The sequence below is a fragment of the Cryptomeria japonica genome, chromosome 5 (genome assembly GCF_030272615.1).
Source record: "Cryptomeria japonica chromosome 5, Sugi_1.0, whole genome shotgun sequence".
Classification (NCBI taxonomy): Eukaryota; Viridiplantae; Streptophyta; class Pinopsida; order Cupressales; family Cupressaceae; genus Cryptomeria; species Cryptomeria japonica.
Window position 1 is genome coordinate 393,210,367 of NC_081409.1, and position 25,706 is coordinate 393,236,072.

Here is a 25,706-nt window from a genome sequence, read left to right on the forward strand (position 1 = left end):
ACTATGCTCTGATACCAATTGTTAGATTCAATGACAGTCCCAAAGATACTGAGAGGGGGGCTGAATCAGTGTCTAACCAGTTAGTGTTATATTTGAACTTATTTATAACTTTGCAACCCAAATCAATGTACCGGTAAACAAGAAATAATGAAGTAAACAAAAATAAAAGAGACAACATAAATGCACACCATAACACAAGATATTTTAATGAGGAAACTTGGTGTTGAAAAATCCTCGGTGGGATTTGTGACCCACAATATTTACTCACTAGCCAATATGAATGAATACTATTTACAATAGGGTCCGCACATGCAGGAAGGCCAAGTGCCTGGAGTGCACTGCTCAAAATAGTCTCACTGACTACAATATGGGTAATTAAATCCAATACAATGTACTACTCAAAATAGCATCTCAAATGTCTAGTTCAGTACTGGTTTAAGCTCAGTTAGATACCTATGACTGGTTGGTTGCCAGTTGGTTGCTTTCAATGACAACATCAACTATTTCTCATTAGAGTGTAGAATGCCAATAGAAGCAGTGCAAGGAGAAAAAACATCCATTCAAGTATGGTTCACTGGCCCTATGTATCTTATTTTATTTCTTATAAGAGATCCCTAGAATTGGAAGAGTATCATGGTCAAAAGACACTCTGATAGCTCATCAAATTGTAGAGCACTTGAGAAGGTCCATAGATTTCTTTGATCAAGAAAAAGAATTCACTGGCTACTTCATGATATTCCAACTCAAAATGCATAACAAACAGAGAATCCCTAAATCTCTTGTGCAAAAGTATAAATACAATATCACATTCATGATTTTAATAGACAAATGCACTATGTAAGACATAGCTCCAAGAACTTAGTGGATTTCAGCTCTAGGATATGAAGTTTATGAAGAAAAATTGGAAGGACTTACAAAAGTCTTGTTGGAAAGTCTAGTTGATGAGACAAAAGAAAGGTTTGGGATAGTAGAAGAAAAATCCATGAAGATTAATATGGAGCAAACTAAAAATGTGAGGAAGTGAACTATTTAGAAGACTATCAATGAATCTCTGAAGCAATCCAGCCTTACTATTGAGGAAGTGGAGAAGTTCAAGAGTTACGAAAATATTGTGGCCTCTTCTAATGCTTCAATGAAGGAGAAAGGATCTCCAAGTAAAGAAGATGAAAATCCTGTCAAGAGGAAGAAGGAAAACTAGATTCTCCATCCTCTTCCATGATGCCTAGGAGGAGCAATAGGAGGATCATTGAATTCAAGTCTAAAGAAGATGTATCAAAAGAAGAAACTAACACAGAGGGATTCTAGATTCAACCTAAAAAATTTGAAGGTAGGTAGATAATAATGGAACCCCTTGAATTAGATTCTATGTATAATATGATAGCTCTTGAAGGTCATTTAAAATAAGTAAGTGATATGTACATTGAAGTTGATAATGAAGACAAGGAAACCATAGTAAATGCTTTCATTTAGTATTTTATTAGATTAAATATTATTTTAGAATATTTTAAGAAAGATATTCCCCAAGATATTTGGAAAATTATAAATGAAATCATAAGCAAGGCTACAAATGATGACAAGGAAATACAAAAACATGCTCTGGAGGTTGTTGGAAACACTCTTTTTTTAAAAGACAAGGCCACACTTATACACATATTCATAATAGAACTCAGGACCAAGAAAAGGCTAGATGTTCTTAGGGAAAGGTCACAAGATATAGATACATTGAAAGTGGAAACAATAGAATATATGAAATTCATTTCAAGTAAATTCAATCTTTTATCAGCTATTGAAGATACGGAAAATATATCTACTGAAGATGTCATTCACATCATTGTTAATGAAAAGGTTATATATGATAATGTTGTATCTAAGAATATTGTGCCTGATGTCACTGAATTGAAATAAAATCCTTCAGTAAACTCATTTGATGCCATTGTTGTTCTGAATGTTCCCACCGATAGTTCAAAAGAGAAAGAGGATAAAGTGGAAGAGAAGGAAGTGGAAGAAAAGAATTCATCTGAAGAGTGTGCTATTGGAATTTTTGTTGTTTATGTTGTGATTGTCATTGATGGAAACACACTTGTATTGAGATCCCCTTTATATGTATGAGCTCATGCTCAACCGGCATTTGTTCCAATTGGTATGTGGTATACTAGTCTTTAGACTAGTGGTGAATTTGCAGAATGTGTTTCCCGGTCTGAAGCGGCATGTCGACCCCAAGCGGTTCGTAGATCTCAAGCAGTACAAGGGGGAAAAGTGGCACAACATATTCTTACCAGTCTTCATTTTTGTCGAACCGCCAACCGATATTTTTGTATGAACCGGTAATACTCTGTGATGAGTTACCAACCCGCATTTTGTGATGAGTTACCAATCCACTAATTGTTTGATGGTGCTGACACATTGACGGTGCTTTTTGTGTCATGTTACTAAGTATGTCTAGATTCATTGAACCTAGGAAATTGTAATGTAATCCTATTGGATAGACATGAAATCAGATTCCTTTAAAAGGACATCATGTCTAGGGTTTTAAGTTTGTTGCAAAAAGGGTTGATGTCAAGCTAGGGTTTAAGGTGGAAGATTGACAATGATCTTGTCTGAGAAGATCAAGTTGTAACTATGAGAGAGAGAGAGAGAGAAAAGACTAAAGTAATGCTGGAATGCATTAGCTGTGAGCAATACTGGATCTAACCAAGCAGTTTGTGCTATTAGATAGATCAAACACTTGTTGATTACTCACATCTTTGACAAGTCTGTAGCCCTTAACCGGGTAGGCCTCAAAGCCTTTGTAAAATCCTCTAACAAGGTGGTTCACACATGTGAATCTAAAATCCTCTAATAAGGTAGTCTTTAATCGGACTTTTCTCCTAATAGAGATTGAGATTCCTAACAAGATCTGTTCTTGTGAAGAAAATTGTAAGACCTTAACCGGTTTGACCTTAACCGGTCTGGTTTCTATTCTCTAGATAGTGAGTTGTGAGTTCCATCTCACCGTGGTTTTTCCCAGGTGGGTTTCCACATCAAATATCTTGTGTTATGGTTGTATTGCTTTTGTGGGTGAATGCTTTATTTGTATTTTGGTTTGCATGTGTGGTAACCAGTCTGACTGTTAGACTGCTTTACTAGTTTATCTTTAGACTATGTAAGTGTTTTAGTGCAGTAATGTTTGGCATACTAATTCACCCCCCCCCTCTTAGTATTCATCAATTGGTATCAGAGCCTACCTTTCTATAAGTTTAACCACTTGGAAGAGATATGGGGGAATACACCTTGAGGGAACTTACTCAACGACTCACTAAGTCTGAGTAAGCCTATGATGATCTTATGGTCAAATACAAGGCATCTCAAGCAAAAAGGAGAGAACATGCAGAGAGGCTGATGGAACTATCTGAAAGTAGTTCTAAAGATGAAGCTAACATAGAAGCCATGATTGCTGAAGTAAATAAGTTGAATGATTCAAACTACAATCTGAGAAAGGAGTTGGAAGGACTGACTATTCAGTTTAGTCAAGAGCTTGAGAACTGGAGGAAAGCTGAAGATTTGGTAAAGGACAGAGATCATGAGATCTCCAAGTTGAAACAAGATATTAGTGCACTGACTACTCATCTTCATGAGAGCAAAATGGAAAAGGAAGACATGCAAGGAGAACTGAACATAGCCATCTCAGAAAATGCAAGTTTAATGGAGACAAACACTACTATTTCCAAAGAACTCTTTGAGTCAAAGGAAATACTTGCTAATTTTGGCAAAAGTACTGCCAAGCTAGAGCAAAAGCTTGAGTCATCTAGACCGGCAAAGAATACCAATGGTCTTGGTTTTTCTGGACATGAGGAAGGAGAATCCTCAGGAACAAATTCTGAGGCATCAAAGAAGCAATCGACACTCAAAGGAAAAGGTAAGCAAAAATTCAAACCTATTTGCCTTAACTATCTTAAAGAAGGACACACTACCAATGTATGTAGAAGCAAAGCCTACAATAATTTTCCTTATTTTATCAAAAATGTACCTAGATCCAATAAATTCAATGGTCATTGTTATGCATGCAACAAGCTTGGGCATAGAGCATTTGAATGTAGATCTGTAATGAATAACACTGGAAGATATCCTCAGAGGACCCAAGGAACTGGTCCTGAACCTTTTATGAACCGGAACCACAACTGGTTTAATGTCTTCAATCATCAGTCAAGAAGTGGTGGTCATCAAGTGGCAACCGGATGGAGAGAAAGTTGTATGATCTATCATGGTCATGGTCACTCTTCTACAACATGCAGATGAAAGAATGAAAACATGTACAATGGACCTTGGAGAGCACCTAGACTTGTTTGCTATCACTGCAACAAACCAGGTCACATTGCAAGACTCTGCAGAAGCAGAAAAAGTATATCTGATGATATATCGATCACTCAGGAAGGAGAAATAGATGTTGAAAAAGTTCAAGGAGACATGAAGAAAACATGGAAGAAGAAACCAATAATGTCGGAAGAGGAACTGGTTTCTGCACCTAGTGTGGAAATATCAGAACCGGTAAACTAAGCCTTAAAGGCTTAGGGGGAGCAAACATTGAAATGCTTTCGAACCCCCGGTTGACACTGGTAAAAGACCTTAACCGGTATATGCTACCTGTCGCTTGGTAGAAGATCGGAAATAGTAAAAAGGAAAATTAGGGTTTACGCCCTAATAGAGGAGCATTAATGACGGTAGGTGAGAGACATGTATAAATGCATTTTTCAAATCATTTCTCACTATCTATTTTTGAGCGAAGAAAAGTTTTCAAGTGTAGAGTGAAGAAAAGGTGATTTGAGCTTTGATTTCAAGAAATTGAATAACCTTGAAAGAAATTCAAATCCAGTTTGCAAGCGGTAGTGGAGAACTCAAAGTGGTGATTTGGCATCCGACAGAGAGTGGAGTGAAGCAGAATCAGGAAGCCCTAAATTCACGTTTGAATTGTATTTTTTTGTGTTCTTGAAATACTCTTCAATGGCTTCTGCATCACATACAAGTTTGAGTACATCCATAGAGTTGGAAAGTTTTATTCAGAGGAAGTCTAAATATAATGCTTTGTCACAAGTCCTAGCTGGAGTCATAGTCGAAGAAGGAATTTCTGATTATATTGATTGCAAAATAGAAGACCTAGGGTCTTTATCCATTCACACTCAGTTAGGTCTATTTTGTGAAAAGGACAAAAAGATCAAACCGAAATTTAGTGTCATGGAGAAGAAGAAATTCCACAACGCAGTATATTTTCTGGAAGACTTCACAAAGGATCACATCAGGATTATTTTGAGCAGAGTCCATGGTGACAAGATGTACCTAGAAAGGACGCATGATATCAAGCATTAGGCAATTCATGCAGTCAGTAGTTTTTGCAACACAAGGGAAGTGCCAGCCCTAAGAAAAGTGAGCAAAATGGAAATGACCAAGCTCACTGGTTCAACAAGTGATTCACAGGGTATGATAGTCAATCCTATCAAGGACGATCTGTTGAAATACACCTACATGGTGATAGGGTACAGAATGTTTTCAGCTAGCAGGATTAATTCTATATCTACTGTAGTAGTAAATACCACTTACCGAATGATAAAAGAGGATGCATCTTTCAACTTATGCACCAGGATGCAGAGGCAACTCTTGTTAAATCTTAAGGCAATCAAACAGGACAACTCACTGAGGTTTAAGTTTGGACAAAGGCTGGTAGGGTTTTTTTTATATTTCCAAGGCTACTTTCCTGGTGTAGGAGATGTCTAGTGGTCCCCTGACCAACCGGTAACCAAGCAGATAAAGGAAAGCGTGCAAGCCATTGGAACTGGCTACCCTGAGGTACTGAACAAATATTTTGATGAGTTCAGAAGAAAGATGAGTCAAAGGGTAAGAATCTCAAGTGACATAGTGAAGAAATATGAAGATGACATCTGTTTCACTATTCAGGTGGACAAATGCCTAATGGAGGTTGTTGAGCCTAGAATGGAGGAGGTAGAGCCAATGGGCTATGAAGTTATGTTTGACATGCTGGAAGGGTATGCCTCAACCCTTATTGCCTCACCTCTTGATCCAAAGGCTAAGAGGACCGAAACCTACTTGGAGAGGATTGCACCGGTTGAAGAACCATCGGTAAAGAAAGGAAAAGAACTAGCAACTAAGAAAGCTAAGGCAGTGCCTACAGCATCGGCACCGGCTACCACTGCAACTCCAAGAGTGACCAAGTGGTCACCAGCAAAGAAGAAACCAGAGGTAACACAAGCAAAAGTCTTTGAAAGAAAGAGGAAGACTAAGGCAAATGAACTAGACTCTGAAGAAACTGAGTCTGATGAACAGCCAAAAAAGGCAAGACAGACAAAGAAGATGAAGAAGAATGAACCGGCAACATCCGCACTGGTAAATATAGACATCTCCTCTTACAAACCTTTGACACATTGTCAAAGAAGATTAAAAAATATTAGGAGAAAGCTACTTCATGATTTAATAGACTATTATGATGAATTTAATAGTGAAGTACTACAGGAAATCATTCTTTATTTATGTAAAAATGACCGGTCACCATCAAAGATTAAATCTCAGACACTGGATTCATTATTTAAAGCATTAGATAATAAATGGTGCATTGCCATTGAAAAAGAATAGGAGATTAGGGAGAAATTCTTTGCACGATACTTCCCCAAACTCTCAAATTCAGAATTATTTGATGCCCTAGATCAAAATAAAGGTCTCTTCTTCACAAGGAGAAGAAGACTCTGGTTGTTGGAGGGGAGAGTTGATGATGTTGAAAAAGATACACATCAGCATATGGCTCATGCTATTAGCTCTCACAAAGCATGAATGGCCAAACTCCGAGCAGAAAAGGAACCAGTTATTTCCAAACCGGATGAGGTCTTTGATGAGGAAGGAAACCTAGTTGAAGAACCAATTGACACCATCGATGTCGATGCCCTGGATGTAGATGATGTCACTCAGGACATACCTTCTGAGGGAACTGAATAGAGGCAATAGGCCGATTAGGGTGGTGAACAAGTTGAGGACACACAGCAAGTGGCAAACCAATAGGAAGAGAAAAAGAAGAAGGATGAAGATGAGAAACAAAAGAAAGAGGAAGAGAAGAGAAAAGAGGAAGAGGAGAAACGGAAAGATGAAGAAAAGAAGATGATAGGAAAAAGAAAGAAGAAGAGGATAAGGAAGAAAAGAGAAAGAAGGAAGAAGAGGAGAAGAAAAAGAAGGAAGAGGAAGAGAAGAAGAAGAAGGAAGTGGAAGAGAAGAAGAAGAAGGAAGAGGAAGAATAGAAGAAGAAGGAAGAGGGAGAGAAGAAGAAGAAGGAAGAGGAAGAACAAAAGAAGAAGGAAGAGGAAGCACAGAAGAAGAAGGAAGAAGAAGAAAAGAAGAAGGTACAAACAGAGTAGAAGTAGATAGAAGAAGAAGACAAGAAGAAGATGGAAGAGGAAGAGAAGAAAAAGAGAGAAGAGAAAGAGAAGGAAGATAAGGAGAGGAAAAAGAAGGAAGAAGTAGACAAGACAATCGAAGCAATGAAGAGCACACAGATGGAGACTCCTAAGGCAACCGGTAGCCAAGACAAACCGGCTGCTATCTCGAGCCCCATTGATCTCCAATCTACAAGTGAGTCTAAGCTTATGCAGAGCATCAAGGTTTCTCAAGAGAGCCTTGAAGGCATTCACAAGAAAAGGGAACAAGATATCATATAGGTGGTTGTAGACACACTTACCAGTTTAATCCCCAGTACTAATCTTCCTGACACTGAATCATCACTAGCACAACTCAATCTTCTGTGTACTGTAGTGGATGATCAGGTGCAGAGTCTAGAAGAAGCAGCAGAGGCCAATGTAAAGAACGAGCACCAAAAGGCTCTTAATGTTGCTCTAGTGAAGAAGTTGAATGAGCTTAGGACTGAACTGCTAAAGGATCAAAAGGACATAAGTAATGCCTTGGATGAGGGAAACTTGCTACTCAGCAAAATCTGTCAACCTCATCTATTCTATGATGATGTGCTAGCCAAGAAGCAACAACTTCAAATGGACTTATAGTCCTACTTGGGCACATTCAGGACTCCTTATGACTCCTTTGCAGCATATTGGCAAACAGTTCACCAGTTCCAGATCCAGTCAGCCAAGATGGAGCAAGAGATCATCACATGGTCTGGGGATTTGTAGGAGCTTCAACTAGTATTACTTCCATGACTGCAAATTCTTCAGAAGTGTTATCTAAACCTGGATGCCCTGACAGTCACACAGGAACTGAGCACAATAGATGCCATGGAGGAACAGGTATCCCAGATGCAGATAGAGAAGGAAGTGGCAACCTCCCTACTTGAGTCTTGGTCCCTATCCATGAAACAATTTTTGTAGGACTATAAATCAGTTTTTGACAAGTATTATTCATTATTATCATAAACTCTTTTATATATATATGGAAACAAGGTTTTTTAGTGGTACTTTGTCATTGTTGGCAAAGGGGGAGAAGTATATCTAGTTTTTGGTTTTAAAATTTTGATCTTCTGCCATATGGGGGGGAAGTATATCAGGGGGAGAAGTATCTATTTTGAAATTTTGATATATGCTATGATATATGTTATATGCTCTGATGATTATGCTCTGTATGAAAAATTGCTATACACTGTGTTGATTAAGGGATAGTGTATATGCTTAGGGGGATCAATTTTTCTAATGGCAAGTTTTTGTTGTAAAACACTTAGATGTCAAAATTTTATTTTCCTAAGTGTTGCCATCAATGCCAAAGGGGGAGATTGTTGGCATTTTTGTTGTTTATGTTGTGATTGTCATTGATGGACACACACTTGTATTGAGATCCCCTTTATATGTATGAGCTCATGCTCAACCAATATTTGTTCCAACTGGTATGTGGTATACTAGTCTTTAGACTAGTGGTGATTTTGCAGAATGTGTTTCTCGGTCTGAAGCGGCATGTCGACCCCAAGCGGTTCGTAGATCTCAAGTGGTATGAGGGAGCAAAGTGGCACAACACATTCTTACCAGTCTTCATTTTTGTCAAACCGGCAATTGGTATTTTTGTATGAACCAGTAATACTCTGTGATGAGTTACCAACCGACATTTTGTGATGAGTTACCAATCCACCGATTGTTTGACGGTGCTGACACATTGACGGTGCTTTTTGTGTCATGTTACTGAGTATGTCTAGATTCATTGAACCTAGGAAATTGTAATGTAATCCTATTGGATTGACATGAAATCAGATTCCTTTAAAAGGACATCATGTCTAGGGTTTTAAGTTTGTTGCAAAAAGGGTTAATGTCAAGCTAGGGTTTAAGTTGGAAGATTGAGAATGATCATGTCCAAGAAGATCAAGTTGTAACTGTGAGAGAGAGAGAGAAGACTAAAGTAATGCTAGAATGCATTAGTTGTGAGCAATACTAGATCTAACCAAGTAGTTTGTGCTATTAGATAGATCAAACACTTGTTGATTACTCACATCTTTGACAAGTCTGTAGCCCTTAACCGGGTAGGCCTCAAAGCTTTTGTAAAATCCTCTAATAAGGTGGTTCACACATGTGAATCTAAAATCCTCTAACAAGGTATTCTTTAATCAGACTTATCTCCTAACAGAGATTGAGATTCCTAACAGGATCTGTTCTGGTGAAGAACATTGTAAGACCTTAACCGGTCTGGTTTCTATTCTATAGATAGTGACTTGTGAGTTCCATCTCACCGTCGTTTTTCCTAGTTGGGTTTCCACATCAAATATCTTGTGTTATGGTTGTATTGCTTGAATGGGTGAATGCTTTATTTGCATTTTGGTTTGCATGTGTGGTAACCAGTCTGACTATTAGACTACTTTACCGGTTTATCTTTAGACTATGTAAGTGTTTTGGTGCAATAATTTTTAGCATACTAATTCACCCCCCCCTCTTAGTATTCATCATGTGCCACACTGGCTGACACCACTAAAAATATATAAGCTAGCTCTACCTCTGGCACACTGGAAAACTTGCTTGCCACTCCACTATCATTCTAACCCATTGCTTCTACATTGCTTATCGATCTTGTTGGTGTAAATAAATATTCATTATGAATATTATTGCACTTTACTTAAGTTAACTTAGGATAATGCATTTCTTCATAGTTTGGATTTGAGACACTTAGGGAAGTGTGCACATAGGGATAGAGCTTGTAGGAGAAATTCCACCTTTTGTGGTCTTGTTTTGTTGTTACACTCCACATTCGGTGGGTCATCCACCTCTTGTGGAATATTATATCATTTCTCCTACCTACCCCTAGTATTTCTTACCTACCCTTTTTTCTCATTGAGCCACATGTCATGATTGTGTGCTCGTACATCCATATGGCCTTGCCTATATACGCAGGCCTATATTCATTGTATTGGTGAATCTAGTTGATCATTTTCATATTGATGAGAATATAGTTTGTTCTTGTCATTCTTTTGTCTCTATTTTTATACTTTTCATTGTGCCCTTGATCTTGGCAAAATCTCACATGGTATCAGAGCCATTGGGGCTTCATTGATTGGTTTTTGGAGACATTGTGGAAGGCTTCTATTTTTGGATCTGAGGGACTACATTTTTTAGGGGCATCTTGGAGCATTTTTTTACCTCACCATTACATTTGAAAGGCTGTTTCCATAAAAATCAAGTATAAATTCAACCTATTTTGGCGAAAATCAATTTTTGGGTGTGGTAGAAATTTTCTGCCCAATTTGGGCAGTATGTCAGCTTCTGCCTAGTCAATAGTGCACAGTCAGTGCCTAGTCAGTAGCACCCAGTCAGTACCCAGTCAGCACCCAATCAGTGTTTTCTTTGGAAATTTTTAGACCCCTCTCCATTGAATAGTTTGGATTTTTGGGTCAACTTTGGAGGCCCATAACTTGCTCAATTTTGCTCCTTTTTGGGTGCAATTTTTTTTTATTTGGGATAATTTTTCATGCTCTTTATAGTGGTGTGGTTATTTTCTAGTTTTGGTGCATAGGGTTTTCAGAATTTTTAGATTCTCTCAGCTATACTTGTCAAATCCTCAATTTTGCAACTACAAAGGCCTCGTTTGAGCTCATTCCTTTTCAGGTGCCATTTTTTTTTAAAGTGCATTTTTTTTCATCTACTTCCATAATCTATGATTAGATTTTAGAGATTTTAAGTAGAAATTGTACTTTTAGATATTGGTCTTATTTGGCCTATTTGGTACTTGTAAATTGTTTGGATCTTAGTTTATATCTCTTGCATTATTAGTTTCAGTCTCTTTTGGCCTTATTGAGGTAGTTGTAAAATTGAAATCAGAAGTCTACTTTGCCATTTTTTGCAAGTGGCCCATTGTACATGCACTAAGTATAAAGTGCCAAATCATCACTTTTGGGGGGGTTCTTTGATTGAGTGAATTTGGGGGGGTGTCTTGTGTGATTGTGCCTCTCTTTCCTTGTGCTCTTTCATTTTTGTTGCAATGAGTCCTCATAAATTTCCACCTTTAACTCCACATAATTATGCATCATGGAAAATTAAAGTATGGAGCAAATTAATGGAAAAAGGTCTCACGCATTACATAGATGGAATAATAGCAGCAACACCTAATCCTAAGGCTGATCCTAATGCTCAGTTAGAATGGCTCACTAAGAATTGCATGGCTCTTGGAACTTTGCACAAGTATGTATCAGATGACCTCATCTTTCATATTGAAAAGTGTACTACAATCAAATATGCTTGGGATATGTTTCAGAAATTGTATGGTCAAGTTGATGAAATCAGAGGTTATAAGATTGACAATGAGCTCACCAAATTGGATCCCAAGAGTTTTGATACAACCCAAGATTATGTCACCAAAGCAAATGAGCTAAGAGAAAAGCTTAATGATTGTGGAATTGACAAAAAGGATGCTCAGTTGATATTAAACTTGTTGGACAAGCTTGCACCAGAATATGCAGCATTTGTGTCTAGCTTCCAAACTCATTGTTTGATAGTGGAGAGTTCCTATGTTATGCCCTCATTTGATGCTTTCACAGAAATGTTGGTATTGGAACAATCTAAGTTGTTGAACATGGGGCTTCTCAAGTCTTAAAAGTCCAAGGCTTTGGTGGCTAATCAAGGGAACCAAGGAAGTCAAGGCAAAGATTCCAACAAGAAGAAGCAGCAATCTAAGTCACGGCCACAACAGGAAAAAGGACAATCATCCTCTCCATCACAAGGCAAATTTTCATCCTCTTCCAAGAAGGGGACACCACCTAAGAAGGATAAGCCAGCTTGTGCATATTGCAAGAAGTATGGTCATGATGAGCATCGATGCCACACAAAGCAAGTTGATGAGTTAGCTAATCTTCTTAAGAAAAACAACATCAACTTGCCATCCACCTACACAAAGAAGGATTCATCTCCTTCCTCTTCCTCACAGTCTAAGGGAAAAGGGCAAGCATTTGTGGCTACAACAAGTTCTTCATAGCAGTGGATACTTGACTCACGTGCCTCATATCACATGGGTTCTACAAAGGAGCATTTTTCTTCATTGGAGCCATCTATGATACCTCACATTTACATAGGTGATGATACACAAGTAGAGGTTGAAGGGAAAGGTTCAGTTGACATGGATGATGGAACATTTGAGAATTTTCTCTATGTTCCTAACTTGTCTACCAACCTTCTCTCTATCTACCAAATCACTCACTATGGGAATGGGAAAAAGGTTGAGTTTACACCAGATTTAGTTGTGGTAAAGGAACTTGATGATGATGCCTTGGTAGCAGTGGGACAAGTCAATGACAACTCAAGGCTTTATTCATTCTCCCACTTTGTGCCAAGTTCACCTTCTAGGGCCTTGCTTACTCATTCAAATTCTAAAAGTAAGCTATGGCATGAGTGGTTTGGTCACCTCAACTACTGCTATCTTCAGCAGATCAACACTAAATACATGGTCATAGGTCTACCTCGAATCAATTTTTTAGAGGGTGTATGTTCAGGTTGTTCCGTGGGCAAGCATCCCGAGGAGAAGTTTGATAAGGGGAAAGCTTGGAGAGCTTTGGAAGTTCTTCAACTTGTTCACAGTGATGTAGCAGGTCCATTTCCAGCACCTTCATTTAGTAAGGCCCGCTATGTCCACACCTTCATTGATGACTACTCCTGCTTCACTTGGGTCTTATTTCTTATCCATAAGAGTGAAGTATTTGATAGATTTTAGGACTTCAAGACTCGTGTGGAGAAGCAATCTGGGAAAGTGGTGAAGATTCTTTGCACAGATAATGGAAGGGAATATGTGAACAAAAGACTTGAGGATTTTTGTACATTTGAGGGGATTGATCTTCAGCATTCTGTTGCATACACTCCATAGCAGAATGGAGTTGCAGAGCGCAAGAATAAAACTCTCAAAGAAATTGCTAGCTGTATGATACATGCACGTTCTCTTGATCCCACCTTTTGGGTAGAGGCTATTAGTTGTGCCACACACATCCAGAATCGGGTTCCTCACAAAGCTTTGCAAGGTATTACTCCTTTTGAGGCTTGGGCTGGTAGGAAACCGATTGTGAGACATTTCAGAGTCTTTAGGTGTCCAGCATGGGCTTGCATACCTCCACAGAAATGCAAGGCATTGGAACCTCAGAGTCGGCCTTGCATATTTGTTGGATATCTTGAGGGCGTTAAGGCATATAGATTGTTGGATCTTGAGACACATGAGGTGTTCATTGAGAGGAGTGTTCACTTTGAGGAAAGCTCTCCTAGCTTAGCCTCCCTACCTCCTCCACCTTCCTCCATTGTGGATAGTGATGCTAGTGATTCAGATGATTTAGATGATGAGACTCCTTCAACTCTGACTCACAAGGTTACACCTCCATAGGGTCCACTTGCAGTTGAGGAGCCTCGTTGTCCACCTCCACCTAGACCTCATTGGGCTCAACAGACACTTGAGTCCATGGGTTCTCTTGATGGGGATCCTTCAGATACACGGAGAACTCCATCACAACATCAGGATCTTCCACATGCATTCATTGCTACTGCTTCTGATCCACAGACATTTCAGAAAGCATCAGGGGTTCCTGAGTGGGACCAAGCTATGGAGGAAGAGTATAGTTCCTTGATGAGGAACAACACATGGGATTTAGTCCATCTCCCTAAGGGGAGAAAGATGGTTCAATGTAAGTGGATCTATCTGACCAAGTATGCAGCGGATGGTAGTGTGGATAAGTATAAGGCTCAGCTTGCTGCAAAAGGTTTCTCCCAGGTAGTAGGTGTTGACTATACTGAGACCTTTGCACCCATAGCCAAGATGAACTCCATTTGCTTGACACTTGCTATTGTTGCAACTCATGGTTGGGTTGTACATCAGATGGATGTGAAGAGTGCCTTTCTTCATGGTGACCTTGATGAGGAGATTTATATGGAGTAGCCACAGGGTTTCATCTAGGATACTTCCTTGGTTTGCAGACTAAGGAAATCTCTCTATGGCCTTAAGCAGACCCCCAGGGCTTGGTATGCCAAGATGGATTCCTTTCTTCTCTCCGTAGGGTTCACCAGGTGTCATTCTGATCCGAATGTCTACATTTTGTGATAGGATGACTCTCACTTGATACTTGTGCTCTATGTTGATAATTTGATCATTATAGGGAGTACTGCATCCATGATTAGCAGGGTCAAATCTGCTTTGCATGACAGATTTGCTATGACTGACTTGGGTCTTTTGCACTACTTTTTTAGGATAGAGATTTCACAGTCACCTTCCGGGATTACACTATCGTAGCCCAAGTATGCTCTTGATCTACTTGCACGCTTTCATATGGCTGATTGTAAGCCTGCATCGACTCCCTTTCTTTCAAGAGTCAAGCTTGAGGCTCATCATTCTTCTCCACCAGTTGATGCCACTTTGTATCGTCAACTTGTGGGTAGTCTCATCTACTTGACCCATACACACCCTGATATTTCATTTGCAGTTGGCATGGTTTCCCGCTTCATGCAGGAACCACATGAGCTTCATTAGAAAGCCACCAAATGCATCCTTCATTACATCCAGGGTACACATCACTATGGGATTCACTATGTAGCAGGCATAGGACTTCGCTTGGTTGGTTACACAGACTCCAATTGGGCTGGTGATCTTGATGATCGTAAGTCTACTTCCAGTTACAGTTTTCACCTTTGTTTAGGCCCTATTTGTTGGTAGAGTAAGAAGCAACATGCTATTGCTCTTTCTTCAATTGAGGCTGAGTATCAAGGCGCTATTAATGCAGTGACTAAGACCATTTGGCTTCAGCAGATTCTCATAGAGTTTGGGTTCACCACTCCACGACCGTAAAATTCTACATTGCGACAATCAAAGTGCTATTACTATCTCAAAGAACTCGGTCGAACATCAGCAGACCAAACACATCAAGGTCCATATGCACTATATTCGAGAGTTGATTCAGGAGTAGGTCATTGATTTGCAATATTGTCCTACAACGGAGTAGGTTGCAAACATATTCACCAAACCTTTCACCGAGAGTAAGTTCTAGTAGTTGCAAGCTCTCTTGGGGGTGCGGATGTGTTATTAGGGGGGGTCAGTTGACTTCTCCTTCCTCTCTTATGGGGGGGACTTTTTCCTCTTTGAGGTTTTGTCCTTCTTCTTTGAGAGTCTTTTGTACTTTCATCTCTCTTTTGGGGGGGAGTTTTTTCCCACTGAGTTTTCTCCTTTTCTCTGTTTGTGAGAGATTGCATTGCATCGTTTTGCTTGCATTTGCATATTGTACATGGCTACCTATCATGGCCTAGTAGCTGAGACCCATCTTGCATTGTTGACTTGAGTCTTCATTCCACTAAGTTGCACTTAAGGGGGGGTGTTGGTTTAAATAAATATTCATTATGGATATTATTACACTTTACTTAAGTTAACTTAGGATAATGCATTTCTTCATAGTTTGGATTTGAGACACTTAGGGAAGTGTGCACATAGGGATAGAGCTTGTAGGAGAAATTCCACCTTTTATGGTCTTGTTTTTTTGTTACACTCCACATTCGATTGGTCATCCACCTCTTGTGGAATATTATATTATTTCTCCTACCTACCCCTAGTATTTCTTACCTACCCTTGTTTCTCATTGAGCCACATGTCATGATTGTGTGCTCATACATCCATATGGCCTTGCCTATATAAGCAGGCCTATATTCATTGTATTGGTGAATCTAGTTGATCATTTTCATATTGATGAGAATAAAATTTGTTCTTGTCATTCTTTTGTCTCTATTTTTATACTTTTCATTGTGCCCTTGATCTTGGCAAAATCTCACAGATCTCAATAAGATTGATTCCTTTCAAAAATTTCTAATTGGTAAAGCCATTCAGGCTTTAGCTGAAAAGGATGTGTTTGATCAATTGAAAGAAAAGAACAGAGTAATTGAGGATGTGATATCATCTCTTCAAATCTTATTCTCGGTAGTTCAGTTGTGTTAGAACTGTAAATTTATAACAATTTAGAGTCTCCATAATGAGAAAAATCAATGAAAACTCTAAAAAATCCCTCTCTAAATCCTAAGACTAACAAGTGGATTTGGCTTGAAATCTTGTTCACCCCTTATAAATAAGTCTATGTTTCCATATTTATCCCCCTAGAGTCAGACATGACAATTTTATGATATATCAAATTTTAGGGTCTCTAATCAAGTTTGCAGTTTGAATATCAAAATTCTTTCAGGTAGCCAACTTTGGATGTCACTATTTATGTACCTAATGTGTTTTCTCCTAAACCAATTGATCCTTTCAATAGTCCATATAATAAGGATCCACCATTTCCATTTACAAATTCTGAGAACCTCGTTTGGTATTTTTCCCAAGCCCATTCCATTTGTAATGTATTCAGATTATTGAATAAACATTACAAAAGCTATCAAAGTATCATTCTATAGAAATTAATATTTCACAGCCAAATAACTATTATGCCAAAACAACTGGTCCTTGCACTCTTCTATACCACAATACACTCTTGTGCAAGTTTCCATAGCCTCATTACCTCATTTGATATTTTTTTTAAGTTGAAACCAAACACAATTTCCTCTAGCTTGTTATTTGCACAAAGCTAAAAGTTAGTCGAAGGCCCACTTTGAAAATTTATATTTCTTGATTGGATAACTTTTGGATCAAATGGATTGTTTTGGGTGATTCTCTCCATATTTTTGAACTCTTGTGCAAGTTTGTAAAACTTCACAATCCACTTTCATATTTCTTCAAGACTGAAACCATAAGCAATTTATAAGGGTTCTCATTATTTAAATTGTTTTGTCTTAAATAATATTATGATAAACATCTATGGATGAAGAATATTTGAATAATGATCTCAAAATTTTATTAGGGTATAAGTATTACAATTGCGGTTGTCATTGCACCAAAATATCAACCTATTAATTCCTAATACAACCACTAGACTTATAGAATCCACAAGAGGCAGTTAAGCCATGCCACAAAGCCAAGTGTTGCATTGCACAACACAAGGAGACCAAGGGCACACACCTTGCAACAATCCACCCAATACAAGTGAGGGTTTTGAGCCTATGACTAAGCTTTGATACCACTTGTTACAAGTGCGGTTGTCATTGCACCAAAAGATTGACTTTTTAATGCCTAATACAACCACTAGACTTATAGAATCCACAAGAGGCAGTTAAGCCATGTCACAAACTCAAACGCTACATTGCAAAACACAAGGAGATGAAGGGCGCACACCTTGCAACAATAATCACGTGGGTGCTACTGTGGGACCCTCATTTGATATTTAATGTAGCTAAGAGGTAATATTTAGATGAGTTCAGAGTAAGAGAATAAATCATTTTTAAAATGGTTTGAATTCATTATTATTATTGCTATATTGGAAATGCGGTTACATATGAAAGAATAAAATGAAAATTCTATTAAATCATTATGAAAATCGAAGAAGCCTAATTGAAAAAGTGAAGTAATGTAAAATTTAGAGTGGTGGGCCTATGCAATTGGTTGTGGAGAAGTGAATGTGCAAAATGGCAATGATCATTGCAAAGGGGCCGAGGTTGTGGAGAAGTGAATGTGCAAAATGGCAATGATCATTGCAAGGTAAATAAAAATGATTTTGTGAAAGGGAACTCAAGAAATTTTTAGACAAATGTGGTTGGCAGGTGTAACACCAAATTCCACTAACTCTACCAATATACTCTCAGCTTGCTCCAATGTGTGGATACTAGAATACATTTGGACATCCATCAAAGCAAACAATATTTTGTTAGATGTTGAAGTTGCAATTCCCTGGTATGCAAAATGTGGGAGGAAAGGAAAAACATGAAAGTTGTTTGACTGAGATATACTTCACATGAGGAATGAAATATTGAAAGATAAATGGTTATTAGGGCATCAAAGTTGTGAACCTTAATATTGTGTGGGAAGGAATAATATTTCCTTATTAGTAGGGAGAATGTTTTACAAAAAGAAATTAAGTTGTTACAAATGAAGGAGAAACATGAGAAATTATCTCCAGTAAGAAAATAAAGTTCATTAAGGATATTATATTGGTGGACCAAAGTATGCGGAAATGAAAAATTATCTTCACCAAGGGTAAATTGCGATGATAAAATAAATACTTTCACAAAGGGCTAAATATTTTTTAGATACAAGAATATGAATAAAAGGGAGATGATTTCTACTTCAAAATATGACTCTATTGAAGGCTATGGAAGTGTGTGAATGACCTATTGATAATTACAATGATGTTAGGATTATTGTTTTTTAAAGATGAATAAATATATTAAAGTGATTATTCGCAAACAAAATACAACGTATGAAGTGATGTACTTTTCACTCAAGTGCAAATATCAAGAGAATGATAAAAAATACGAAAAAAGTACCTTAAAGAAAATTAAGTGAATATTTCTAACAAGGAGCATTCTTGTATGATAACCTAATAAAGTGATTTTAAATCATGATTTGTAATGTAATAATTCCCATTTGTGAATATTATTCACTTGAATAAAATTTAAGATTAGTGGTAAATATTTTAGGGCAAAGTGGTTAAATGCCATTTCTTACAAAAAAGATGTGCCAGTCTGAAGCACTCATTCGCTTTCTATAAGATGGAAATCAAGACCGAGGATAAAAGAGGAAAGAATAAAAAATACATTTTAATATATTTTATATAAAACATTGTCTTATACTTTTTAGGGTTTCCCAAAGAGGATGTATAGAAACAATTTTTTTCTAAATTTTTTTCAACTACTTATTGATTTAAATACACAATATAACCAGTGTCATCTCCATTTTTTGTTCTTCTTAATCATATGAATAAGTATATCAAGGATGTACCTGATTTGTTTTTGCACCATAATGCTCTTGTGTGTTCTATTTAATGGGTCTTTTCAAGGAAGAGTTAAATCCTATTGAAAGAATATAGTGATTTGGATGGATAAGATTGGATCATTAAGTATGGTTATGTGATTGACATACCTACACGTTTATGTAAAGCATAAACAAGAACATTGTTGAGCGGTTTGAATTTGCAAACATTGGATGAGTAAATAATCATTTTGACTCTATGGCCTAGGATAAGGCACTGATTTGATTTCAATTTAGAATATATTAAATAATTTATATAATATTTTTACATTTTGGTCTTAGAGTAGTGATAGGAGTTAGAGTTCAATTTAGTCTTGTTCTTAGCCCTATGCCAAAAAGTAGTAGAATACAATGGAGATTGTGAGAAGCTATAATCTAATTAATTCATCAAAAGGGTAAACCCACCGTTGTATATCAGGGCCAGAAGTGTAGGAGAAATCAACCCTCTTCAAGGTTGATTCCCATTCGTTTGCAAAGTTAGTTGTTGATCCTAATTATAGAACCTAGCATATTCTTAGGGTTAGGAAAAAATGTGATTTTGGGAACCAACAACTTGATCCATCCTCTTCCAATCTAGATAAATGCAAATATCTCAAAAGATACTCCTCCACTCTGGAATCTCGAATAGTTCATGAAAAGGATTCTGAAAAAGAAAAATTGTTATTTCATTTGAAAAGTAAATGTGCAACAAAAAATGGAGACCTATGTCAACCTATTTAGCAAGGTCAATCTTGTCTCTTTGCTAGCAATACAATCTATCTTTATAGTTTGCAATGTTTAGTTTCTACCAAGAGTATTCATAAAGAGATTGACACAATTGAGTCAAAAATTCAGGAGGCATTTCTCTCATTTCAGCTAGCTCGAGACCTCACCAAGTCTGGAAGGTTAGTCACAAAAGATTTGTACAAAAGGTATTTTAAGCTTCAACAAAAAAGGGACAACATCGTTATCCCTCTTGGATAGTTAAGGGACATGTGCAGTGGTTGCATCTCATTGATGAATCATGCCCTCTCTAAGGCACAATAGTTCACATTCTTCGAACCCAGTTCCATTGAAGATGTTGAAAATACACTTGTGTCTCTCCAAGTTCAGTCTTATCTTCTTAGAAATGGCATTCAGTAATGGAGCAACAATGAAGGTATCTAGTTTGCACACATTCAGAAGATCAAATAATCTTTTGATTAACTCATTTTTTATGGTTATTGTTCTTAGGGGGAGTTTCTCTTCTTTTTATTTGTATAATCTATCTCCACGCCCTTTGTAATTGATGTCAAAGGGGGAGTGAATATGTGTAAAATTGTAAAATTTGTACATAGGTGTATATATATAGCCATCAATGACAAAGAAAGAGATTGTGATGCAGAGGGTTTGGTGTTAATGAGCAATTTCTTTGGCTTCTTTTATGGGTTAGCACTTGGCACCATCCATTGGTCCAATACCTTGAACCTTCCAAAGGTTCTTAAGCTTGTCCTTGATCCTTCCCAAGGATCAATCCACTCAGGACAACCTAGTTTCACAAGGAGACTCCTACTTCTATGTGCTCAACCCCTAAACCAAGACACCTCACAACCCCAAGCCCCTTGCCAACATGACCTTTTGATAAAATGGTGGAATATGTCATGTGTGGGTGATTGAACATGTTTTACATGGTATTTGCATTGTCTTAGACCTCTTTGGTTTGTGCTTACAAGCCCTTTGTGCCTTTTATTCTTAGTGACCTAGGAAATAGGGCTACAAGCAATTAGGCCTTTGTTTGGGTATTTTCCTCTTTATGTACCAATCTCTCCTAAAAACCCCTTGAAAAAATCTGATATTTAGGTACCCTTTTGGACCCTCTAAATGATTTCAAACTTTTGCATCTGATTTTTGAGTGCAAGTGTTCAAACCCTACTGTGCCTATTTTAGCCTAGTTAGTCGGTATAGGGGTTTTAGGTCTCAAAACCTTCACCAGTCAAATGGGAATGAAATTAGAGATTTTGGAGAGGCTCTACACATTTCTAAGGGTCCTCTCCATGCAATTTTTTACCATCATTTTTTCCACTTCTCCAAGGATTCAATCAATGCTTCACTACACACACTTGCTACATGGGTAATGTCAAGTCTAGGGCATCACTCCAAAAGTGCAAGGTGAGATCTCCTACTTCCAAAACCAATAAAATCATCTATTATACATGGTAATCCAAAATTCCCCATGGTTTCAGACCATTCCCATTGAGGAATGTTGAATGGTGGCACCTTTTGCATCCAAACCCTGATTTTTGGGGTTTTTTCCAAGCAATGAGAAAGAAAATTCAATTACTCCTCAACCACAAAGCTTCAAGACCTCAAACCTACATCAAATGAAAGATGATTCATTTTTACAACCTATTAAAGACATTATCCCTTCCATATTTCCATACAAATCCGTACCAAAGCCAAGAACACAGGAAAATGTAAAAAAAATGACAGTTTCAGAATTGTAGGAAGCATAAATTTCATTCAAAGTCTCAATATAACCTTTGGGAATCATTCCTTAGGTTTAACTAAGGCCAAGTAATCCTTTTAACCATCTCCCAATCTACAAGTGCAACCAACTAGTTGTTGGGCAACCACAACTCATTTTTTTGCAAAATTGCCTATGACAACATAGCAACTTTGGACAAATTATTACATCACACACTTGCCTTCACACCAAAGGTTACAAAGTGGACACACAACAACTCTAGGAATGCTAGATACCCAAAACATAAATAAAATTCCCATACAAGGCTTTTGACCAAGTACACATCTTGGAGCCTTAGGGATTATTACAAAGCATTGGTAGCATTGGACCTACCACATACATTTAGGACCTACACAAGAAACCTTGAAGGTAACACATTATGTTGCATTCAAACACATGTTGAAAAGATGCTAGCACACCTTTCAATGCCCCTGCACTAGATTTTCTAAATATTGTCATTGATATCATTGATGTTTTTGGATCCAGCAACTTTGGTTTGACATATTGCTTTGTTGGGTAAGGTTACACCAAGGATAAAATCAATTTGATGATTGATTTCTCTAATTGGAGGAAGTTATTAGGCATGTCTTTGGCTACATCTCCTTCATATCTATCCAACATGGCTTGTACTTCTCTAGGAACCTCTCTCTTTGCACCATTCTCTTGTTGAGGTTTATCCTTTGGGTATAAGACTAAATCATAGCCTTGGGTCTCCTCTTGCTTAAGGACATCTGAAAAATCTTTCCCACTAATCATCTTGACACTTGGACTAACAAACTTCTCTTCCCCTTGATTAGGTAAAGGTTCCATCCTAAACTGCTTACAATTGTTGGAGATGGCAAACACATTCTTTACATCATGTTAGGCTTTGACATCATACTACCAAGGGCAGCCTAGCAACAAGTGACAAGCATCCATAGGAAGGATATAACACAAGATCTTATGCTTATAGTCTCCTAGTTCAAAATCCACCCAATTTTGTTCATCTACAAGTACATTTTGCCCCTTGTTAAGCCAAGACACCCTATAAGGACACACATTTGGTAACCTTTTCAATTTTAACTTCTCTACCATTTTCAAAACAAAAATATTCTCAGTGGATCCAGAATCTACAATCATCTTACAAACCTTACCATGAGACGTATAAGTAGTCTTGAAGAGTGACTTTCTTTGTGGTGGCTCCTTGTATTGGGGTACCTTCAATAACATCCTCCTTGGCATGAGACTTTCTCCATCCAAGGTGGGACCTACTGATGACTATTTTTGACATCCCTGCCAACAGTCAAGTAGCCAGTTTGAACACTCACAACCTCTCCTAAAAAGTAACAAGTTTGGAAAACTCACTACTCCAAGGTCTTTATAGTCGGGTCTTGACGGTGATGGGAAGCCCAATGGTTGATGTGGTTATACCTGTAAAGTGGCCTGCTGGTTGGAACTAAATCTCACTGGTTATGGATGACTGCACTTCCTTTCTTTTTGCATTTTTATGGTTTAAGATTCTCTGGGAAATAAAATGTGAAGCCTAAAGGGAAACAAGAAAATAAAAATAAAGACCAATATAATAACAACTTAATGAACTACTCAATTAGTTCCCTGCAATCCAAGCAATTATCAAATATTATCCAAGTTAGCATTCAACAATGAACCTCTAGAAAAACTTGCAAAATCATCAATTTCATAAATTTATGGAAATAAAATCATCAACAATATGACCTATCACAATAATTCTCATAAACCACTAATGTGCGCAATATGATTCATAAGGTGATAGACAAAAAGATTAAACCATGTTGCTAACTCCAAATAATAGACATTACCAGATTATACAGAATAATTTGGTAGAATATGAATGTAGATCAGGCAATCTACAAGTTGCTTCTCATATTAATCTCAATGAATGTATAAAAAAAATAACTCAAACTTCTTAATCAATCTGCAAAATATTCTAAAATCTCTAAGTAGGCCACAAATCATCAATTTGGGACCCTTACAAATGAATCCAACTTCTCAATTTATAGAAGTTCTTTACCCTACTATCTAGGAAATAACCCTACCCTAAATTAAGAACTGAAACTAGGAGTCCCAGTTAGCTTGCAAGTTTCTGCCTTGACACTCCACTTAACAACTACAAAATGGGGACTGCATGAGCACTATGAAGACCCTGCTAGGTGAGCCACGTTTTTGTAATCATGCAGAATTTCTCTCAAAATTGGAACTCGAGTAGGAGCCATAGTTTAAAATACAAGATTAAGGATTTATAAAAAAAGCTTTGCCATCTTTAGCAATTGTGTGCTTATCATTTATTTCTTGATAAAAGCTCTATAAATATCAACTATACATGCAACTGCTTGAACCCGAGGGTCAACTACATGCTGAACTCTAAATTTATACTTCTTCAAAACTTCATCTGCATGTGTTCTCCCCTCCTCTAACTCCTTCACCGTGTCAGTCACCTCCTGACACTGAGTAATCATATATGTGAACCTGTCCATAAGGGTGACATCAAACTAGGCTGTGGGTCCTAGGTGTTGTGCCTCATATGCATCCCATTGATTCAAAACTTATTGATGGTCCATTATTCATGTATCAGCTAATCTGAGGCCAAAAGGTCCTAGCATATTCTTTACAAAATTCTCGTATGAAAAAATTTCCCTGGGGAGAGGGTCCTGAATCTCAGTCATATCCTTGATATACTGCTGAAACATTTTAATTTTCAGCTCCAAGATGTATACATAAGACTGTAAGTTTTTTATAGCTGTCACCCCCTAAGAGGTCTTCATTTATCACCATCTCTTCCCCTAGCTGCAATATCTTTTTCAAAACTTGGAACTGTTTAGTGAAAATATTTGACTTCCATTCCCATTGCATTGAATAGGAAGCCAAATCTCTACCTACCTATACCGCCTTATGATATATCTCCATCGTATTCTGCAAGAACAATATAATCTTAGCTACATTGACCTAGGTCCAAGATTTTGCGGCAATAGCCACTCGCCTCACCTCCACTAGTGCCTTTACTTCTCCCTCTGGTAGTGATGAGGTTGAAGGTAGGTCATCAGCTCTATAGGAATCTAGAGGTTTGTTCATTTCAATCAAGAGTTGCTTGTAATGCCCTAGTTGCACTTTGAGCTCCATATTTGAAGTATGCTCCTTTTCTACATGCCCCCTAACAACACTTGTGGCTAGCTCCAAAGTATCTAGCTCTCCCCACTTGGTTTGTCTACCCAAATTTACCTGGGATATTTGATACTTGGAAGAAGCTTGTCCCTCAGCTTGGAGTGGAGCTGCCACATCTACAATCACTTCATCGGAGTCTGTTTTTGATAAATGATGAACAGTTTTTAGCTTCTTAACCTTCGGTGGCTCCTCAGTGATTACTTGTTGTAAAGTGACCTTGGGAAGCTCTTCTTTTCTCCTTTTCTTCTCAAAATTTAACCCAAGCCATTGCAGTATATTTTCATCTTTTTCACCTTGATGAGATACTATGTCTGTAGCTATAACATGGACCTCTACCTGCTCCTTTGCTTCATCTCTTACTTTTGTTTATGCCTCCCTAGGATCTTGAGGTGAGGTAACCTGGTGGGCTAGATTAATTTGGAGAGCTTATTTCTTATGTAACTCTCCTAATTTTCCATTGACCTCCTCATTAAATGCCATTTCTTCCTCACCTGCCTTTGTTTCCCCTTGCCTGGCTGCTATATCCTCAAGAAGATCCTCTTGATCTTGAGGGGTTAGAATCAGTCTTTCATTCAATATGTCTTCTACCTCATCCCCTTCCTGCTCTCCTTCCAGTGGCCATTGTTGTTCAAGATCTTCTTCCTCCTGATTTGAATCAGACTCAATGTTTCTAACTTTTATTCCTTCAGTGGTAGAACTGAAACCTTGCACTTCGGGCTACCTCATGAGTATATTGACTAGTGGTGGTATAGGGGCACTT